Here is a 24,266-nt window from a genome sequence, read left to right as displayed (position 1 = left end):
GTAATTTTCAAACCGGTTTATTAAAAACCGTGGGACAAAGTAAAAATATTCATAATAATGTTATACAGTTAAGAAACTAAAGTAATTTTAGGTAAATAAATGTATAATTATTAATAATGTCAAGGACGAAGGCTAAAATGTTCTAAATACACGGATTTATAAATTAACTGCTGGTAAACAGTTGCCAATATAATTTGGCAGCATAACTACCGATTTTATGAGGAAAGAGTTATTTAGTGGATTCAGTCTTAGTGGGCTATCAGGACAATGTTCCCGTTATTCCAAATGGAAGGTCAACAATATTATCTTGCAAATATCTTATATATTCAGTAATATGGTCTTAGTAATATCTTAATAGAGATTGCTTGGGGGAAAGGGATTGTTAGCAGTGGAGTTTGACAGCCCCACTGCTAGCAATATGCACTATTAGGACGACCACCACGTGGTTCCCCCTGAAAACCATCGTGAACAATGCTTGTTGAATTCGTCTCGATGGGCTAATTGGCATGCTTCATCCTCACCTATTATCCTTCACTGGTGCCCCGTCGGTGTATACCGATAGCGCGGGCGGGATTGGCATTCTGTTATCACCCTTTAAAAAATAGAGATTGCTTATAATAATTTTTTTCATTCATTTTTGTTCGAATTGTTTTATTATTAAACAAAAAAACATTACTTAGAATTGATTCTCTTTGATCTTCTATGAAATAGCATTCCGACAATTCCAATTATGATTACAATGTTCAATGTGGGACAATTTTAAATTTTTAATTTTAAACAATAATTAGGACTGTGTTTAAAAAAAAAAATTCAATTGTGGAGAAATCAGGCATTTTGATTTAAAACTAAACTACCAAACAGATTTTAATAAAATTTCTATTGGAGCTGTCTGTAAGCCTTTCATATACCCTTTCATATAAAAAAAATCCAATTAATAGACTTATCAGGTAACAAATATACAAACAAATTTGGAACTTCCTTTTTTTTTTAAAGTCGATCGAAAATAAAGAAAAAGTTTGGACATTTCTACTGTTTTTTTTTATATTCAGCATGTTTCCAATGCGACAATAATTGATAATGTCGGATTGTTGTCACGACTATTCAATTGTCTATGTATATAAAATGCAATATAATTTAAACTTATATATTGTTACTTTAATTAGTTTATATATTTTGTCCAAATTAGAGATATATGTAATCGCAAATTTATACCAATTTTTGTCGACAATGAACCGATTTTGCTGTAAACCATTATAGGTATAACCAGTATAGAATGCGCAATCCCTTCTATTCCCGTGAGTGTCGTAAAAGACAACTAAGGGAACTTAATGGTCGAGGGATAGGCAGCAGCGTCCCTCTTAAAACATCACCAAAGTCTAAATGCGGTTGCTAATCCGCTTGCCACGCGTGGCAATTACTAACAAAATCTCCTTTATGGGGGAGGCCTGTGTTCAACAGTGGATAGTTAACGGCTGCTATAATGATGATGATGATGATGAATTAGATATTGTAATTAATTTAGTCGGGTATATTGATAGCAATGGGGATGAACCTACCCATTACCAACAATCATTTCCCGCCAATGTGAGGTAATTTTTTTTTATAGATAACAATGGAGTGATGGGCCTGCCTGTGCTATCAGTATTTACCGGCGGGGCATCAGTGATGATTGGTGAAGATGAAAAGGCAGGTCAGTTAGCCCATTGTGACGAATTCAATGATAAATTAGCCACGATGGTTTCTAGGGAGAACGGCGTGGAGGTCGACCTGGTAGGGTATATTAATAGCAATGGGGACTAACCTCCCTATTACTAATAATCCTTTCCCCCTCCTATGAGGTACGTTAAGTTACATCATGTTAGTTTTTATGATGACAATTTAGGTGGCCATTAACTCCATTACAATAAACCATTGTTTAAATTAAAACACAGAATGCCAGAATAGCTACTTGGCGGAACAAACACGAGTAGGACAAAGGTACCCACGTGGGCGACTTTTGTATCAAGTCGTCAGTTGATTGTACAACACAAGGAACTTTACACAAATAACAAACGTGCAAATAGTGTATGAAACAATTGTGATAATATAATCACGTAATCAATTATCAATGTATAACAAAGGGTAATAAAAAGAAATTTATGTATAAATATAAAAAATTAATCCCCAAATGTGATTAGGCAATATTATAACGCATAGATCACAGAAAGTATTAAGCGATATCTACGTAAGTATATAAATTTCTAGTTTAGCAATTATCATACTTTAAAGATTATAATAAATGACAGTCGTAAAAGTATTTAAGTGAATATTAAATGCACGAAATTTTAAATTTGAGTTTTCTTTAAATGGATGATAATGGAATGGTAGCTCTACCGGCGTTAACGATTTACGCTGGCGGGGCATCAGTAAGGGATGATAGGTGAGGATGAAAATGCACGTCAGTTTCCAATATGGTAACCAGGTAAATGGTTTCCAAGAGGAATCTCGAGGAGATCGAAGCAATACTAATAAGTACAATAGTAATACAATAGTAATAATTCCTTTTTTAAATTTAGCTGTATTTTAGTGTGCCGACGTCGTAAATTATGCACCAATTTTAATAATTATTTCTGTAATGAATAAAGTTCACACCCGTGTTGGTTATATAATATTTTTGAATGATTAAAGTTGTCGGTTTTCTTTGAAGTGTAAAATATAGCAAATTATTTTTTGGTCTGAAACAAAAAAAAAATGCGAGTAAATAAAATAAAAACGTAGTAACGTGATAACAGATTTCAGAGAGGTGAAGACGCGATAAACTACTAATTATTGAATATTGCTGTATATTTAGAATGCTATAGTTAAATTCGCCGTGTATGACCCAGCATAGAATGAGCTATCCCTTCCTTTTCCGTGGATGTCGTAACAGGTGAGTAAGGGAGGGCGAAGGATGAGCAGCAGCGTCCCTCTTAAAATATCTTTAAAAGCCTAACTGCGGTTGCCAAGCGTGGCAACTACTGGCAAAACTCCCCTTATTGGGATGGCTTGTTTAGCAGTCCAACAATTAACGGCTGAAATAATAATATAGTCGGATGACTAGTGATGTGACAATATAATTTATCGTAATCCTGGATTATCCACCGATTAATTGTGATTATCGTTACCAGTATTATTATTATCTATGAAACGGTTTTTACAGACACCTTTGGTACGCACTTTTAAATGGATTAGCGATTTTGCATATCAAGAATCTATATTTAATTATGACAGACACTTAATTTTAATAATTATCATTGGGCTGCCGTGAATATTAGCTTTTTTAATTAAAAAAAGGCAGATATTAAAAACGATTTCCGGTTACATCATTTTATAATACGGTATCTGATGTTTACATGCTTATCAGTACCGACATAATGCATACGCTGACGTTAGTAGACATAAAATGGTTGGATAATCAAAAATAATCATGTTAAATATATGAAAAATAAAAGTGTATTAATTTATTTCTATTGAAGATTTTTTTAAACTATAGTCTACAAGCGTTAAACTAAATTACTATTAATAAGCAAGCTGAAGTGGCAATGGTCTAGCCACATAGCTCGAAGAACCAACAACCGATGGGGAGAAAAGGTTCTTGAGTGGTGACCCTGTATGGGCAAAAGCAAAAACTAAACCAAATAAATAAACTATAAATTCACCACTACAATTGGTATTCCGATAGCGAAGTGTAATTGGCTCTCAGTATTTTGGGAAACGGTGTTCCCTAGCATAAAAAAGTCTATGGGGGAGAGGCCTATGTCCAGCAGTGGACGGATAATGGCTGAAATGATGATGATGATAATGATTAATAATAAGAAGATAATCCTATTAATGTAATAAATGCGAAAACTTGTAATGATGGATGGTTGGATTTGTCACATTCACGCAAAAACTATTGAACTGATTTGAAAGAAAAAGGATAGTATCGTAGAGTAAGTTTTATATATAACTTAGCATATAGGATACTTTATATACTGTTCCACGCGAACAAAGTCGCGTGATATAGCTAGTATAATACTATACTAGTATTAACACTATATTTATTGCCAGAGGAAGATTGTGTACAAAAGTCGATTGCTTGAGTACCTCTGTCCCATTCTGTATTCATGTTTCTACCGTAAAGCAGTTGTGTTTGCATGGCTGTGTTTCGGTTTGAAGGGTGGGGATATGGCGTGAATTTACAGGGTACGGAGGAATAACATCTGTGTCCTCAGGAATGGCAACGCATGGGGGTTATCATGGGTGAAACAGTGTACTCTGTTATGTTCATGGTACTGCTAATGTCTATAGACGACGGTTACCACTTTCTATCAGGTGGGCCGTCAGCTTTTTTGCCATTCTAAGTTGTATAAAAAAAAATTTTGCATTTCAAAAATAATTACATCATCTTACAAAGCTTCAAAATTGTTTTATAAATGAAATTAATATTTCAAGGTTCGAAACAACCTCACATGATGGGGTTATTTGGATTATTATGATTGAATTATTAGGTTTTAACATGGTTCATTAGTACTTCTTATGACACCCACGGCAAAGGAAGGGATGGTCTATTCTATGCCGGGACCACACGGCAATTGACGATATAGTTCTATGAAAATCGTAAGACTAAATTTATTTTCATACATGTAAAATAGTACTAAAAAATTAACTTTTTGTCCGTTTAGTTATATTAAAATCGTATTATAAATAGTAGTATTAAAGGAATAAAAAGTCCGTTTTCTTCTACTGCCTGTAGTGTGATAGGACTAAATCGTAGAACTATACGGCTATAACTGATTACATACAGCACGGATCGACCTTTTTTGTATTGACATGACACTGTTGTTTTTTTCACGTCACGAAAACGTCTAATCAATTGATACTGGGAACAAATAGGATTGGACGATCTCAAATAAAATGACGAAAAAAGTATTAAGGTGAAAATACTGCATTACTTAAACATACAAATAAATAGTACCGCTTGTACAACGGATTGTGTTCAGAAGAATTATTCAATATGATGCCTGCGGCCACTTTGTATCATCGTACGGCTCGCCATCAACAGGGAGTTCACCCTCATACCCTACAGCTTAAATGGTCACGTACAAAGAGGTTTCAGAGATGTTTTCTCCCACGAACACTCAGGTTATGGAATGAGCTCTCTGCCGAGGTTTTCCCAAGAGACTACAGCATAGGGTTCTTCAAAAGGGGGGTAAAGAGGTTTACTCAGGGTCGGCAACGCGCGCGTAATACCTCTGGCATTGCAGGCGTTCATAGGCTACGGTAACCGCTTACCATCAGGTGGGCCGTATGCTTGTTTGCCACCTCAGTGGTATAAAAAAAATAAATAAAAAACACTGCCTTTAATCGTAATAAAACTGGTTATTTTGATTTCAGTACTAACTGCTGAACCAATTTTGATAAATTTTCTATGAAACCAATCTGCAAATAAATCTTTTTGTAAAACTAACAGAGTAGGTAATCATCATCATCATATCAGTCTTTAACTGTCCACTGCTGAACATAAGTCTTCTCATTGGAAGGTTTTGCCAGTAATTGCCACGCTTGCCAGGCGGATTAGCAACTATAGTTAGGCTTTAAAGATGTTTTAAGAGGAACGCTGCTGCCCATCCCTCGCCCTCCCTCACGTAGTAGGTGTAAAGTAGCAAACATAAAAAAATACATTCGAATTGAGAACCTCCCTTTTTTGACGTCGGTTGAAAATAGATGAGTATTAAGACGGTCTAGATTTCGCAAGTCGGCCACTTTGGTCTCGGTGTTATCTCTCGGATCCATTAGACAGAGGTGATGTGTTTGATAAGCCAAGATTATGTTATTGCGCTGCGATGGGCACTCACCTATTGACGTCAGAAGTGTAGCCTTATTGAAATACAAACATAATTGCTACATGGCATTGCGGGGGTGACGTCATTGCTCTTCTCACTCCACCTTGTAGATTAGGGTGTATCGGGACAAGAGATGATGTAAGTTACCATAGATGTTTGTTTCCATGGCTGTGTTTCGGTTTGAAGGGTGGGATATGGCGTGAATTTACAGGGTACAGAGGAACAACACCTGAGTCCTCAGGAATGGCAACGCATGAGGGGTATCATGGGCGAAACAGTATACTCTGTTATGTCCATGGCACTGCTCATGTCTATAGGTGACGGTTACCATTTCCTATCAGGTGGGCCGTCAGCTTTTTTACCATTCTAAGTTGTATAAAAAAAAAGATTTAATATTTTTTTTTCTATTTAAATAAAAATGTAGACTAAACATTTTTATAAATATATCTTCAATTAATCAAATTTACATATAGGAAGTTGCGACTAAAAGTTATTTTTTGTATATATTATATAATCTTTTCCCAACTCGCCTGCCAAGCCTGGAACATAAGCCTCCCTATGGGGGGCTTTTGCAGTAGTTGCCACGCACACGCAAGCGTGGCAACTATTGGCAAATTTCGCCGTATGGCGAAGAATAACGTTCAATTAACGGCTGATATAATTATCAGCCATTAAATATAATCTTTTAACCGCAATATCGTCCGCGTAACTGGGATATGTTTATTGACCGGGATAAAAAGTACCCTACTCTATCTCATACAGTACATGTATTCTAAATTTCATAATGACTGGTTTGCCGTTAAGTCTATATAAGGAATCAAACAAACTCACTTACACATTTATAATATTAGTAAGGATTGATCATACTATTCACCATTATTCATAACTGGCTAATTATTCCATGAACAGTCAAAGAAGAGCAAAGGTAATAAGACAAATAAAGCAATAAATACATTTCCAAGTATTATTATAATTAAAATTAACATAAGGAAAATTGTGATTTTAATAAACAAAAATTGATACGTACGTACTTAGATGTAAGGTGTGTATTGTTGTAAATAGCAGGATGCAGTAATAAAACATATATGTATTTGAGATATAAAATAATAAGTTTAGTGGAAAAATACGAGACATGATTTATAAAAATCTGACTTAGAACAAACTTAAAAATAATACATTGTCAACTCAACACCTCAGTATCAACAGCCAGTATAAAAACTCCAACATGTATATAATAAATAGATAATATTTTTTTATATATTTGTATACGAGGGTTACACTGAAAATTTTTAGAACTGGCTACTTGAAAGCAATATAATAAAAAAAATTTAAAATTTTGAAAATGGAACTCTTTACGAATAATACTGAGTATATAACTTATTCGTTTGTCATTTGTTTTACGGTTTGGTGGCAAATTGAAAATAGTCTGTGTAAAGGTACGTATAATATTATTATAATGTCTCCATTTTAACTTACTCTTTATGTTAATAATATATTAATTTTGTAATATTATTGTATGTTCTCAGTTCGGTTGTATTTTTTTTTTCTATTTGTTACCTCATAATTCCGCCTGTTCTAAACCGATTTGGAAAATCCTTTTTTTATTTGAAAGGATATACTTTTTTGGATTGGCTCCAAAGAAATTTTATAAAAATCACTAATGTAGTTTAGTTTTAAATCGAAATAATATATTTGGACAATAAATACAGTCGATGTTTTTGTGAAATACAATTTAATTATAACTTATTTGTTTATAGGAACCAACGAGTATATATTGTTCTCTACTGAAAATAACATTTCCGAAAATTTCTAAATAACTTTTTTCCCCCATTTTCGAGAAAACATTTACAATTATGATTCTTATGAAAGTATTTAGCGATTACAAATATTCGATAAGTAGTCTTCACCTGCGGTTTTGTCCGCGTAACGAGATACGGTGATTGACCATAATAAAAGTAATCTATATCCACCTGTAGTTTGCTGTTTGCTGTGTGGTCCCGGCGTAGAATAGACCACCCCTTCCTTTACTGTGGGTGTTCTAAGAGGCGATTAAAGGAACTTAATGGTCGAGAGATGGGCAGCAGCCTCTTTTTTTAAATATTACTAAGGCCTAACTATGGTTGCCAAATTTAGCAACTACTGGCAAAATCCTCCAAGGGGGAGGCCTATATTCAGCAGTGGATAGCTATTGGCTGACATGCTGATGATGATATCAATCTATATTAAATACATTACAAATACTATCGGCCTTAGTACAAAAAATATTTAAAACACCGTTTATTTAAATAATGTTTAATATAATTATATTAAGCTCTGATTAAAAAATTAAAAATTATATACATAATGAATAATATTTACTGGTAATTTTATGTGCCAATGTGGTCGATTCTGTAATGCAATTTTCTAAATCTGTCTCTAGAATACAAATTTCAATTTGATATCACAGTATAATCTATATTGTAAGGACCAATATGAACTAATTTCACAATAGATTCAAGTCACAGTTATTATAATTTTAGTTCATAAAATAATAATTTTGTAGAATTAACAAATTAAAATATTAGGTTCAGAGATAAATTTAGAGAAAAGACACCTCAGAATCGGCCTCAATAATAATAGATTATTATAATAAAATTTATTACTTTAAACGCCTTTTATTTTTAATAATATTCATTGTTATGTATAAAGAGATGTTACATATATTTTTGTAGTAAGACGTTTAAACATGTATTAGACACTTGTCTATCACAAGTTTAACTTTTTGTGGTAAAACAATAAGTAATGTTGATATAGCATTTTTTATAATGATTTACCTTTAAACCGTCAAGAGATAACAAACAAACTTACATTCGCATTTATAATATTAATAAGAATTTGATAATATTTGACAAATATTAATGATTGTAATTGTGTTGGTCACATCACTAATGCCAACATAACAATATTATCTAGTTTCGCACTATTGGCATTATGTCTCATTGTTCCATTTTCACTTTTATTACCAAATGCATGCAATATACATTGTATTGTTATTTTTAAATAAAGAATTCATGCATATAGTGAATTAATGTAGGTTATATTGATAAAAGAGATTTAATAAATTAAACATTATTTGTAATAATTATTTATAACTAACTGGTTTTACTTAGCAAATAATATGCAGTGAAGAAATAAAATAAAATACAAAAAGAAGTACAGAATTATACAATTCGTTTCCGCGCGTAACAATTTCAAAATAAAAATACAGCGAATTGAAAATAACTTTTTTGAGTTTGCTTCTCATTGCTTCGAAATGGATAAATTGTATTAAGATAAATAATGACTTCAAATTTACGAGTATTTATTGAAGGGAGTGTTTTTATTAATCAATTCAATTCATATTAATTTGTTTACAGTACGGTGAAATAAAATATTACATATATGAGAAAATATATATCATTCAGTAGCTCTTAGAGGTATGCAAATCATCATCATATCAACTTTTAACTATCCACTGCTGAACATAAGCATCCTCCTTGGGGGGTTTTGTCAGTAGCTGCCACGCTTGACAGGCGGATTGGCAACCGTAGCCAGGCTTTAGAGATGTTTTAAGACGGACGTTGCTGCCCATCCTTCGCCCTGCTTGTCGCCTCTTACGATACCTACGGGAAAGAAAGGGGTGGCTTATTCTATGCTGGGACCACACGGCGAGTATAGGTGTATGAGTACACTTATTCTATTTATTTTCAGGTATTTATAGTATATTGTATGTAGGTAGTCAAATATGAGGCTCAGGATATGTTACAGCTCAGTAAAGCTACAGTAAAGATGCAACGCTGGTTTTCATGATCTTTTAAACTTACATTAATATATAGTTATCTATCTATCTATCTATCCATTTAAGAGCTGCGCTCTTGTCGGTGGAGCTCTTGCCACTCACTACGATTTTCAGTGAGTCTCTTCACCTCTTGATACGACACGACATTAACTCCTTCCTTGATCTGCCTGATGTAACTTTGTCTCGGTCTCCCTCTCCCCCTTCTTCCTTCTATCTTACCTTCTATTATAATGTTCATAAGTTCGTCGTGTCGTATCAAGTGTCCTAACATTTTTCCCCTTCTGTCCTCAATAGTTCTAATAATTTGTCTTTTTTCCTTAACCCTAAGCAGGACCTCCTCATTGCTAATTCGATCCCTCCAGCAAATTTTCTCCATCCTTCTCCAGCACCATATAATATATAGTTACATAAACTATTTAGTAATAGTTTGAATATACATATATAGTTATATGTACATTCAAATATTTTGTTATTAAACATGAAAGTACTTAGAAATATCTAAACTAGTTATTTCAGAAAATGGCTTAGAGAAATTCCTCGAAACTCAATTGCTATAAAATTCAATAGATTCCATGAAAACTGGCGCTTTTCACTATAGAATTTAATATTCAAATACCTTCAAATCTTATTTGTTCTAAACCACACGGACGTTTTATGTTAATGAATTGTTTTCAAAACATCTGCTCAGTGGATGCTTCGGATGCCGACCGTGTCGCTCATTTGATTTCAGATTGTTCTTGGAATCCTACGAGTTAAATGTATGTATGCATTGTTTCATGTGAGTAGGTCAGTGCTCAAATGCATTTAATTCCTGTCTGTGGTCCCAGATACTAATATTGGGACACTAAATAGCACTAAATAGATGACGTAAATATGCATTTGTCCTGTCATGTAACAATGTATGTGTATCTGAAATGCACTGCGAGGCAATTTTTAATCTAAGTGTGCGTACACATTTGACTTTACTGGGCGAAAAGGGATTATTAGTAGTATATCTCTATCAGTTCGACCTCCACGAAGGTTCATTGAATTATACAGAAAGTACAGTCTAATTGAGAATTTGCTCGTTTTTGAAATCAGTTGTAAATGTATAGTGGATTGATATAAAATCATTACAAAAGTTTCAAATTTTCGATTTTCTATAATAACATATAGCGAACCATTCTGTACCAAACACTGTATAGTAGCTTGTATATATATATATATATATATATATATATATATATATATATATATATATATATATATATATATATATATATATATATATATATATACCATATATATAACATTGACCACTTCTACTATCAGAAGTTCTACAATATTTCATATACACCATCAATCTCCGGCTGCAGTTTTGTTCACGTTTTGCGACACGTGTTTCACTTCTAAATGAGGCATCTTTAGGTAAATTATTAGATCACTACTCGGAGTCCAGGGGCAGTTTGGCACTCAACCTGCAGAAACTTTTTCACAGTAGTAATATGTGTTAGTAATATGGAAGCTCTATTCTATCTGCTTGTATATCTGTGTACGGGAATTGAGCAATCGGATACTAATCTGTCAGAAGTAACAGGTTTGATCATATCTGTTATACTAAATAAGGTAATCAGAGGCATTCATTTTTGGACATGTAACTAAACTAGATGTATCTTGTGGCGGGAAAGGGATTGTTAGCAATGGAGTTTGACAGCAATATGCCCTATCAGGTCGACCTCTACGTGGTTCCCTCTGGAAACCATCGTGAACAATTCTTGTTGAATTCGTTATGATGGGCTAACTGACCTGCTTCATCCTCACCTATCATCCTTCACTGGTGCGCCGCCGGTGGGTATCGATAGCGCGGGTGGGGTTATTATTTCATTATATCCTATAAAAAAAATATGTATCTCGCAGGTTCAAATTAATATATAAGCATATTTTGTGTGATAAATTAGAATATAACCTACCTGTGCATTTAAGTTTAGTGGTTTTTGCGTGAAAGAATAACAAATATCTATCCATCCATCCATCTATCGTTTACAAACTTTTGCACTCATAATATTAAGTATAATTGGATTGAAATTTGATAAATATTTACAAATAGACGTTGCTGTTATATTTCAATCGCTAACAAATTGTTTTGATTAAAATCAATCGTTCTACACGTAAAGCACGTGTGGTAACTCCTCATTGGATCGCTTGTTTGCGTATTTAACGAATTTGTCTAGGGAAATTAGATATGTTTTATCTATTTCTTTTATTGTTGTGAGATAGGCGATTTCCCTAGGGACAGTATGTTCTGTCTATCAATGCGGTGGTAAACATAAAATGGCCATTTATTTTGATATTGATATAATACTGTGACTCTTTATAGAAATAATATTTCTTTAAATAGCCCTATAGCGAATATGTGTAGATCATATATCATATATCATATATCATATATCATCAAAATGACCTTGACATATTTGAACTCGGTTATAATCAAAATCGCAGACAATTGTATAAAATAATGTAATATTTAGAAAATGTTTTTTATTTAACTTTCTTTATGTTTATGTTTCTTTTTATGTTTAATTTTTTCACTAATTTTTTCACTACAACCGAATGGCTTTATTGCAATCGCATTTATTATTGGATCATGCTGTGTGCACATGTTGTGGCAAGTTTAACTGATCAATCCATTAATATACTTGCATGTTATAATTTAAGTTTGTATTTGTAAACTTCTGTTATGTACGCCTAATAAATAAAATAAAAATATTGATGAAAATAATATTTATTTTGCCATTACTGAGTATTATCGTCCTTTTTAAAACGTCACCAAAACCTAACTGCTGTTGTCAATCTGTGTGCCAAGCGTGGTAACTATTATCAAAACCTTCCAAGGGGAAGGTTTATGTTCAACAGTAGATAATTAACGAATGATATAATGGTGATGATGACTAAGCATCATCATCATTATTATACTATTATATTATTAATAATATTAAGTACTAGTGTTACTATTATATGTAGTATATTTTGACAGAATTTAATAAAAATGTAACCAAGTTATGTTGTAAGCGAGGCGTAGTTCAACAGACGGGTTTTGAGTGAGGCATGGTTTTCTGGTGGCGTTGCTGGATTTCCTCTTCTCACTTCCGATTTTTTCTTTTTTTTTTTTTTAATAAATGACTATGTAATGTGGCATGTTTTCTTATTAAGATATGTGTATATACATTTTGTTCGCACGTGTATATACGTTGTACGTTAAGTTTACCAGAGGGCGCCACTCTCACACAAGTAGTTAAGGGCGGCAAATATTATGTTTGCCCGGAGCGCCAAAATAGCTAAATCGGGTCTAGGCGTCATGTGGTATCTACATCTACGTAGGTACAGTACGAGGTCAAAAACCCCGTTATTCCTGTCTCTCACTTGATTTCTTTGGACGCTAAAATAGGACAAATCCGGTTAACAACGCACAAATGACATCTCGTGGATTGAAAATCCTTTGATGTGGGTACCGTTCAACTAAATTGATAGTTCACTTTCTTTCGCCAAGTGATTTCTTTAATAAAGACGTTCTTTTTAAAATCTAGCTTTGAGTTTATACCGTAATACTAGCTATGTGTGTTGTGATGTCGGATTTATATTCAGATTTAAAATTATTGCCTCATTTGATATTCAAGTTGTATGAAATTTATATTTATATATTTTTTATCTACACACTTTTACTATGTAGCTACTAATATATTATTTATTATATTATTTTTTTATCATATATATTAAGATAAACACACAAACCCTATAGATACTTTCTCTTTTCGGATTCTCAAGGTTAACTGGAAGAAATCCCTTTAAGAGATAAGTCCGCCTATGTACATTTTTGTTATAACCTGATATCTATATTAAAAGTGAATCTACAAAAGCATAAACAAATAAAAACATGATTAATCGATTTCTAATTATCTTGCTCTTGGAATTTTTTAAGAGAATGATGTACTTACCAAATACAATTTTAATTATTCCTCGCCATCCACAGGTTGCCTGGAAGAGATCGCTCTTTAGCTATAAGGCCTATTGTTGCCTCTTTAACATGCTTTTACATACATAAACTACGTGCTTTTACATAAACTGTGTATCTTTAAGTAAATAGTTTGTTCATACAGTATTATGGAGAAAGAATGAATATTTTGAATTTGAATTTGAATATAATTAAGTTTACATAATTAAGTTAAAAGTAAGTTAAAGCTTTTAAGTTCTGGTTTCTAGCTGAACTTAAACCAGAAATTTTCGAACATCTCTGTAAATTATTGATGTCCATTAATTCTTCTTTTTCCGCGTCTAGGGAAAGAAGATAAAGTTTTGTTTATAGAAATCAGTTCAGGTTACGATATTACTGATATACCTGAAGAAGGTAAAAGCCCTTAAAATATAAAAAAAAAGTTTATATAATTAAGAATTTTAGCCATGAGGTCTCTTCATAGAATAGGCCACCTCTTTCTTTTCCGTGGGTGTCGTAAGAGGCGACTAAGGCGATGGGCAGCAGCGGCCCTTTTAAAATATCTCCAAAGCCTAACTGCAGTTGCTAATCCGCCTGCCGAGCATGGCAATTACTGGCAAAACCCCCCAAGGTGGCTTATGTTCAGCAGTGGACAGTTAAAGATATGATGATGATGAATTAAGTATTAACGTATTTTTTTTATGCAACTTAGAATGGCAAACAAGCTGATGGCCCACCTAATGGAAAGTGGTAACCGTCGCCTATAGACATGAGCAGTGCCATGGACATAACAGAGTATACTGTTTCGCCCATGATATCCCCATGCGTTGCCATTCCTGAGGACTCAGATGTTATTCCTCTGTACCCTGTAAATTCAAGTCATATCCCAGCCTTCAAACCTAAATACAACCATGCAAACATAACTGCTTCACGGTAAAAACACGAATGGGACAGAGGTACCCAAGCAATCGACTTTTGTACTTAGTCTCTCTCTGGTAAAATGCTTATATATAACTAAACTTATCCTATTATAAACCCTTTTGAAAGTACAGTATGTGCTGTGTATCATTATTTTAAACCTCAAAACTTTATTCGACTTATATTTTATGTTTATTTTATTTTGAATTGACACTTAGCCACAGTCAACAACAATAACACGGTCCATAATAATTTAAATTAAAAACTTTCCAAATACATTTGCGATATCTATTTACATATATATCTGTGTATATTATAATTATATTTCGACTAGGGGGCACCACTTCGTGTGACATGGCGTATCATGATCAAACAAGGCTCGGCCACTCCGTAAAATTAGGGGCAAGCAATTACCATTATAAACATTCACTAATTTAATTGCTTGATATCCTTATTCGGGTAGGTACTTAAATTTATTAATTAAATAATAAATTATTAAAATTGTTATATATTTTGACATTTACTAACTAACTGAGTAACTTTCTTTGGGTTATATCAATGTCTTTCCTAAATTTAAAAGATTAAAGTCTGTGATTTCTTTCAATATATTTTTTTTTAATTTATTTTTTATTAATTCACTATTTTTATCTGTTACTAGCAATTTCGCCATTGCATTGCATAGTATTTTTAAATATAAAATACAGCTCACATTATTCGCTACTCATAATTCTGTAGGATCCCTCCTCTATATATTATATGTTAGTACATATCAGTTTCTCTTCTTTACATGTATATTATTCAAGATTTAGATACGTATATGTACATATTTATAATTATTCTTGGGATTTTTTTTCAAACTATTGCTTTCATATATTTTTTCTTTTATATTCTCCAAATATTACATTTATCATTTATTATATGTAATTATAGAGATAATTACTATGTTTAAAAAATATGGAACATTAACAGGAGAGGGGCTGTGTAGGTAAATGTCTGCTTAGTCCTAGAAATTTCTGCCCGTAAAAATTTCTATTCAATAAAAGTTCTACAACGTAGAGTCAATACCACACAATAAATAAAACTTTATGATGAGTATTGGCTGCAAACTTTATAATGTAGCTCATGTTTATATATATATATATATATATATATATATATATATATATATATATATATATAACAATATAAACAATGTAGCCATGTTTATCCTGATTTGAGTTCGCATTGGTTAAAGACTTGTATTAACGGATTGGGAAATGTTATACACTATCATGGACTAAGTTTAAAGTCCTTCTATCTACTCTATATTTTAAAATCTTTATTGTACATAATTTACATTAGACACATTAAAAGATTAAATATATAATGGCGAACTTATCCCATAGAGGGATCTCTTACAGTCAAACTTTAAGAAGCTGAAAGAAAACTAAAGAATGTTCAAGGATAAAAACCGTACAGCTAAAGATAAACTCAATAATACCTATTTAAAATTTAACACATAATACAGTATAGTTATAGTAACATCACCACCAGTATAGGTATAGTAACACCACATATATAGATACATATATTCACAGTTGGCTTAATGAAATAGGAGTTTCAGAATAATTTTTTTATGAAACTTCTTTTAATGATTGTGCTATCTTTAACTTATTAGGAAGTAAATTTTAGAGACATACAGTAAACAACTTGGCATAGTTTTGAGTATTAAAATTGGTTCTTGGTATAATGATTTTGCTGTAATATTAAATTTAAATTTTAGTTTAAGACATAGAGTATGACATTGTATTCTCATTCTGTCACCGTACCGACAATAAATAACATAAATACCAAGTGCACGTTAAAAATATCATGAGACCTAGTGGAAAAGGTCACAACAATCTGTAGATATTAATAACTTGTTTATTAAATTTTTAGAAAATTATTTTATAACATATTTTAACAGTATATAGTTATATCACAGCGTAAGAAATACGAAAGAGTATATTCTTTATATGTGATTAGTTAAAGAGTTAATCTTATCTGTAACAAATTAACCCTTGGGGGGTTTTGCTAGTAGGCTTGCACTATCGGTAAAAGAAGACTTTTTAATTATATGTTGGGTCATCAAAACCAGCTCTATATTTATTTATTCTATTTCATATATATTAGTATAACTATATATATTGTAAGTAGTATTTATGTGTTATATGTGTATTTTTTATGTATTATTATGTATAATTATTTCAGTATGTTGCTATAATTATGTCACATGTTTTTTACCACATCTGCACTTCATACACTTTCTGTTTTTACCTAATAGTTAGCTGGTAGAGAATGCTATGTGGCATTAAGCTCGCCACTTGTACAAAGTTTTATTGTGCTGTGAAATCACACACTGTGACGCCCATCTCCCACCTCATACAACGCCATTCGTGATATCTATTTTCGAATACATTAATAGTTTATTAACCAATATTATTTTTTGGATAACAAACGTTTAACATATTCGTTATTAGAGCAGTTATTGAATTCAAATTCAAATTATCTCTATTCAAATAGACTTGTTTGCAAGCATTTTTAAATCGTAATTTTTTTAAATTTACTGCAGGGTTTAGAAAATCTTGCGAAGAGCCCACAAGAAACTTAACAGTTACTCTTTTAATCTTATTTTAATCTCTGTTGATATATACATATATTATAAGTACACATATATTTATTTATGACTATGTCTAAAATTACATGACCATTAAAAAGCCAGTGCATGAACGACTAACACTATGCTTGACATTCAAATAATCGTTTAGAATGTAATAGATTTTGTTCAGTAAGTGTTTTTAATTGTAACTAAAATATAAAGTTTTTGGTACATATTATTGACCCCTATTTGATTGTAAACAAATATTTTCTATCACTTCGAAGCGCTTGTTACCTGACTTTCATTTATCTTTGTGATATACATGAGTTTTATAGCCTACGTTAGCGATAACAGTGACATTTACATAAGCAAGGTCATTGTATTTTCGTTCAGTACTATTACAACTTTAGAGATGTTTAGACAAGAAGCGAGGAAACTCCTTATAATAATTTTAACAATAGGCAACTAGCTTTTTGCTTCCTACTTTATACGCGTGGATTACAGAAGTAGGAGAACCAATGAATACTCCTCTTTTGAATGGTGCGTTAAGACAAAAAATATATCATTTTTTTTTATTAAACTTACAAGAATACATTTTTGAAAATCGTACTCAGTTTAGTGTAGTAGTTTTTTTGTGATACCCGAAAAACATACAGATAGAGAGATAGGCGATATTTCTATAAATTATTGTTTTGTCATCTATTGCTTTTATTAAAATCTCTCGTATAATTTTTTCTTAAATATCTTTCACATACAAATATCATTTAGTTACAATATTATCAGATTACAAGATGATATTAAAAAATTCCTGAATGAAACATGTCTGAATGAAATGAAATCATACATAGTCAAGATATTCAAAAATAGAACGCAAACTTCCGTCTGCCGCCTGTCGTGAGATGACAGCCGTATTCTAATTTCGAAATTAAAAAAGGAATGACTTCCTCACGACAATGTTAAATGCTTGGATTCAAACAGTATTTCAACCAATTTTAAAAGAAGGAGGTTTTCAATTTGGTTTTCTTTTTAACTCCGTCAGTTATATATTTATGTAAATCGGTTTTAATTTAGAATTATTTTTAACTGAATGGATATAGTCACAGGTATTTGTATTATACATATTGATAGATAGATGGATAATTTATTTACATTACTTACATCACACAAATTACAATACAAACATACACATAATACACAGTAAAAGAGACAAAAGAATGAAAAACAAAAAAGCAACAAAAAAGCAAAGTACATATATAAAACAACAATTTCCTTTTTTTTTCATGCGTGTGCCATAGTAATACAAATTTATGAAAATCGAGTCAGTAGTTTAGTTTTTAAATTAAATAAACAGTTTAAAATTTTGCCACTATTGAAGTAGGTTTTTTCAACTGACTTCATAGAGACGGAGTTTCTAAATTGGTTGGATTTTTTTATGTTTGTTACCTCATAACTCCGTCACTTATAAACTGATTTGTTTTGTTTCTATAGAGATTTTATCAAAATCCGTTCAGCAGTTTGGTTTTAAAATCAAAATAATTCAAAAATAATATAATTATATATATTCAATAATTCAAATTAGTTTTATAATTAAAATAAATCTAGCTTTGTGGTTTTTTTATGCAACTTATTACCGTGAAACAAACTGATGGTCCATTTGGCGAACAGTGATAACTGTCGTTTATATGTAGACATGAACAGCATTTACAATATTACACTGTGAAAATTTATGATACCTACCCCTCATGCGATGCCATTTTGAAGACTAAGGTATTTAGACTAAGGTCTCTGTCTGCTGTAATTCACTGGTATATTACTTCCAACTGCCGCATCGGTTCGTGTGGTTCTGACATAGAATTAGCCACCCCTTCGTAGAGGCGACTAAGGGAACTTAATGGTGGAGGAATGGGTAGCAGCGTACCTTTTAAAACATCACCAAAATCTATCATAATCCCCCTAGGGGGAGGCCAATGTTACAGTTAACGGATGATATGAAGATGATGGTGATAACTTGAAACTGAAACGTTGCTCTGCAAGCACAAAGACTTGGCAGCATTAAAACGAATGGGTTTATCTATAACATTTCATTAATTTTACTACAATGTGTGAAATGTTTTTAAAATTAAACTTTGTAACTAATGTCGACTTCTGTCTTTTTAAAGCTAAAATAGATACTTTGATATATCCGAGACTAGACTGAATGGGAAACTGGATGCCTTTGGAAGCTCACCAGTCACCAGTCTGCGTCCAGTAATTAGTGAAATTGGATGGACGCCAGCTTTATAGAAATACACCTAGGTGTTTATTATAGTCGACTTGTAAAACATGTTTTATTTTAAGGTAGCATGAAAAGAAGCAATATAAATAATTAATGGTAGATCAACATGACATCACCCCTTTTTTTGTGCACAGTTCTATTTTTTAATTTATTCTTTTTTTTTTCCTTTTTTTTACATCTCAATTGAACCGGCAATAAATTTATCTGTTTACCCACTGGTTGACTGAATACCTTCACGTCTTATGCCCGTCATGTGTATCTAACTTAGTACATGAAATTTAAATAAATCTTTGGTTAAGAGATAAAATTTTCTTCTATAATTTTTTCGTTCATTCATGTGTAAGTCATAAAAATATATCTAAAAATACGTTACAGCAAACAATTTTAGCTACTTTAATAACTACTTTACATACGTGTTGTACGGAATATCTATAAAAAGGGAAATTTACGTTTAGTTATGGCAATCGAAAATATTCTTAGTATGTATACTCGGTTATTACAGCAATAAAAAATGAAAAATAATAGACCTGAACATGTCGACCATGACGTCTAGTCCAAAACTAAGCATAGTTTTTGATAAGGATAGTCTGTAATGAAATAATTAAATGTGTGGCTACCCCTTAAATACTGGTATGGGGCGCCAGGATTAGGGGCGCAGCTTTCAGTTATGAGCAGATTTGTCTTTAAAACGGCCAGGCGGTCCTAGAGAATGATTTTAAATACACCATTGGTAACACGTAGAATGCAACCTCGATATCAGCTTTTATAACCTTCCGGAATTTTATATAGATACGCCTATCTAAGCCTAAAAAAATATTGATGCTAACGAAACTCAGTTTATCGACACTTTTTTCTCATCCTGAGTGACGGCATATTTCCTAGGAATTCTCGCTTCAAGAATCTCTAGCTAGAAATTTATCTATACAAATAATGAAAGCACTATACGATTTTTGATGTTATTCATTCAATCATAATGCCAGTGGATAAATTTGGAGTCTGAAACGCGGGAGAATTTGTCCCTAATGTAATCTGTGACTTTTCGAACACTACTCTACAGACTACCTCATTTTAAAAAAAAGCTTCAAATTACTTAGTGGGCTATGGAAGAAGCTATACCCGGAGTTTTTTTACGTGATAGAATTCGAAATGAGGATATCCGTAAAAGAACCAAAGTAACCAACATAGCCCGAAGAATAAGCCAGTTGAAGTGACAATGGGCTAGTCATGTAGGTCGAAGAACCGATAACCGGTGGGATGGTTCTTTAGTGGCGACTCCGTACGAGCAGATGCAGTGTAGGACGAACCGTATTAGATGGTTCTTTTTTATGAATGATAATGGAATTGTAACCCCGCTTGCGCTATTGGTATACACCGGCAGGACACCAATTATGGGTGATTTTTTTTAAATTGGTGATGATGGAATGGTAACCCTGCCTTCGCTATCGCTATACACTGGCAAGGCACCAGTGAGTGATGATAGGTGAGGATAAAATGACAGGTCAGTTAGCCCATTGTGATGAACACATTTGGAATTCGACACTATGGTTTTCAGGGGGGATTACGTGGAGGTCGACCTGGTTGGGTATATTGCTAGCAATGGGGCCCTCAGTCTCATCATTAACAATCCCTCCCCCCAATTATGGGTGATAGGTGACGATAAAAGCAGGTCAGTTAGACTATCGTGATGAATTCCACTAAAATTAACCACGATGGTGGGACAACCGCGTGGTGGTTACCGTTCATTCATTTAACTTCTATTCTATCTTATGGTTTCATCTCTATCGCTATCGGTATAAACTGGTGGGCGGTGAGGTAACAGTGAGTTGAGGTGTGATAGTCAGATCGTTAAACCATCGTGATTTACAATTTTTATGATTTACAATAATGATTTCTAGAGAGTGACCGTGCAAAGGTCGACCTGACAGAATATATTGTTAGCAAATATAGCCCATATTAGTCCTCGTTACTAACAATTGCCTTCCCTCCATACAAGTTTGTTTGATAACTGTCAAACATAGATTGGATAGAGAAGGGATTTTTTTGTAACATTTGGAGGCAAATAAGCATGTGTTTCGCTTGATGGTAAGTGTCTACCGCTGTAATATCCGAGGAATTGTAAATATGTATACTCCCCTATGACGTTAACATTCACGCAGTTCCAACCATCGTGGTCGGGGGGAAGGGATTGTTAGTAATGCGATCTAATCGTCCTATTGCTAGCAATATACGGTATCAGATCGATCTCCACGCGGTTCTGCCTGGGTACCATCGTGGTTAATTATTGATGAATTCGTCATGATGAGCCAATTGACCTGCTTCATCCTCCCTTATCATCCTTCAGTGGTGCTCCGCCAGCGTATACCGATAGTGCAGGCGGAGTTACCATTTCATTTTCATCCATAAAAAAACCATCGTGGTTAATTCTTGATGAAGTTGTCGTGATGGATGGATATACCTGTTTCATCCCCACGCAATCATCTTTCACTGGTGCCTCACCAGCGTATGTTGATAACACAGGCGGAGTTACCATTCCATTATTATTCACTGTCAAGCATGACAAGGCTGCCAACCGCCAAGCTGACAGAGATACTAATGTTTACTTTCACTTATTATTAATATCTAACTTAAGTCGGACAGACTTGCATAAATAGTCTTATGTAACAAGGCTTTGTATTTGATGCAGATATAATTGAAATATGCAGATACAATAACGAAAGACAAAATATATTTTTATTAAAGCAGCTCAACATTATCCATAACCAAAGACTATATATAGGAAGTAACAATATAGACAACATTCACGAAGAATGTTGCCAACATATTAATTTTGTCAATTACCATAGATAGTATTATATATATATATATATATATATATATATATATATATATATATATATATATATATATATATATATATATATATATATATATATATATATCTTTATTGCATTTGTAAGTTACATATAAAATAATGTATTTATAAATGTTGTGAACAAGGGTGGACTTATCTCTGACAGAGATCTCTTCCAGTCAACCCAGTACAGTAAGAAAGCGTTCCGTTAGCGGGCAGCTGAAGTGCTACAACTATTAGTACATAAACAAATATACAGTTAAATAATATTATACAATTTATTATGTTATATTGCATAGACAATTAACAGTATTATAATTATTATTTAACCGAGTCTGTTGGTTACCTAGAATTCAAAGACGTTAATACCAAACTTGTGATGTAGAGGTTATGGGAAGATCCTTTGTAATAACACCTGTTAAGAGTAAGCTACTGGCTTATGCTACTGGCAAAAAGGCTCAATTTAGAAGAACACAATTTGATAACGTAACTAAATAATGTAAAAGTCTTGTCGTAAATGTAACAATCGGCTAAAACCATAAATATTTATGTATTCCGATTTAAAATATCGAGACTTAGCTGACGGAACTTGTTTGTTTATTAGGTATTATTTTTCTATCTAGAAACTTGATCAAAAACTAGCAGGTGACGTTTGATTCAGTCGAATCGGAATCGAATCGATTCAAATAAAAGACAAAGGGACGTTATCTTTATAATTAACGTCTATTCGATGAGATTTCGATGCGAATCCGATTCGATTGTATCATAAGTCACATACGAACCCACTGGTCTGGTCTGAGTTTTATATATAAATGTTAGGTGCTTAATATTATAGTTACATTATTTTCATTTTGTTATTAGCTTATATCTGAGACTTCGTTCGAGTGACCGGCATATGTTATCTGACCAGGATAAAAAGTAGACTATATATCATTCTGCATTCTATATAGTACGTGTATACTAAATTTCATAGTGATTGGTTAAGCCGTTAAGACGCTATAAAGTAACAAACAGACAAACTTTTACATTTACATTTAAAATATTAATAAGGGTTTCTATACATACACGTAATTTAATAATTTATTTGTTTCATTACTTATTTATCATTACCTATTTTTACTAGAGGGAGACTTTGTACAAAAGTCATTTGCTTGGGCACCTCTGTCCCATTCGTGTTTCTATCGTGAAGCAGTTGTGTTTGCACGGCTGTGTTTCGGTTTGAAGGGTGGGATATGGTAGTGAATTTACAGGGTACAGAGGAATAACACCCGAGTCATCAGGAATGGCAACGCATGGGGGGTATCATGGGCGAAACAGTATACTCTGTTATGTCCATAGTACTGCTCATGTCTATAGGCGACGGTTACCACTTTCCATCAGGTGGGCCGTCAGCTTGTTTGCCATTCTAAGTTGTATAAAAAAATCAACATTTTAGTTATAACATAATACATAATTTGTTCAAAATACTAGTAAATATTGTTATGTTTTGCATTTTTTAGTCTTGGACTCATTTCAATATCTGCGTAGATGATCCGTAATTCTTGGTATACATTTTTGTTAGTTAATTATTGGAATTTCAGCATCGCATTGTAGTGTATTTCAATAGAAATAATGAAACGGTAATCAATTTTTGTTGAAATTGTCGTAATACCTACTATCTAAATGAAATAAGTAAGCAATAGAAATTTCAAATCAAATATATAGTATATAATAAATAGTTGGACATCAGCAGGCTGTTTTATGGCTGGTTTCAATTATTTATTTGGGGGGAAAAGGGATTGTTGGCAATGGAGTTTGACAGCGCCATTGCTAGCAATATGCCTTATCAGGTCGATCTCCACGTGGTTCCCTCTGGAAACCATCGTGAACATCGTAACTGACTTGTTTAGACACCTCTGTCCCATTCGTGTTTCTACCGTGAAGCAGTTGTGTTTGCATGGCTGTGTTTCGGTTTAAAGGGTGGGATATGGGGTGAATT

Source organism: Galleria mellonella, unplaced genomic scaffold, assembly GCF_026898425.1.
Source record: "Galleria mellonella isolate WM207_F2 unplaced genomic scaffold, CSIRO_AGI_GalMel_v1 utg54, whole genome shotgun sequence".
NCBI lineage: Eukaryota > Metazoa > Arthropoda > Insecta > Lepidoptera > Pyralidae > Galleria > Galleria mellonella.
This window is presented reverse-complemented; position numbering follows the sequence as displayed.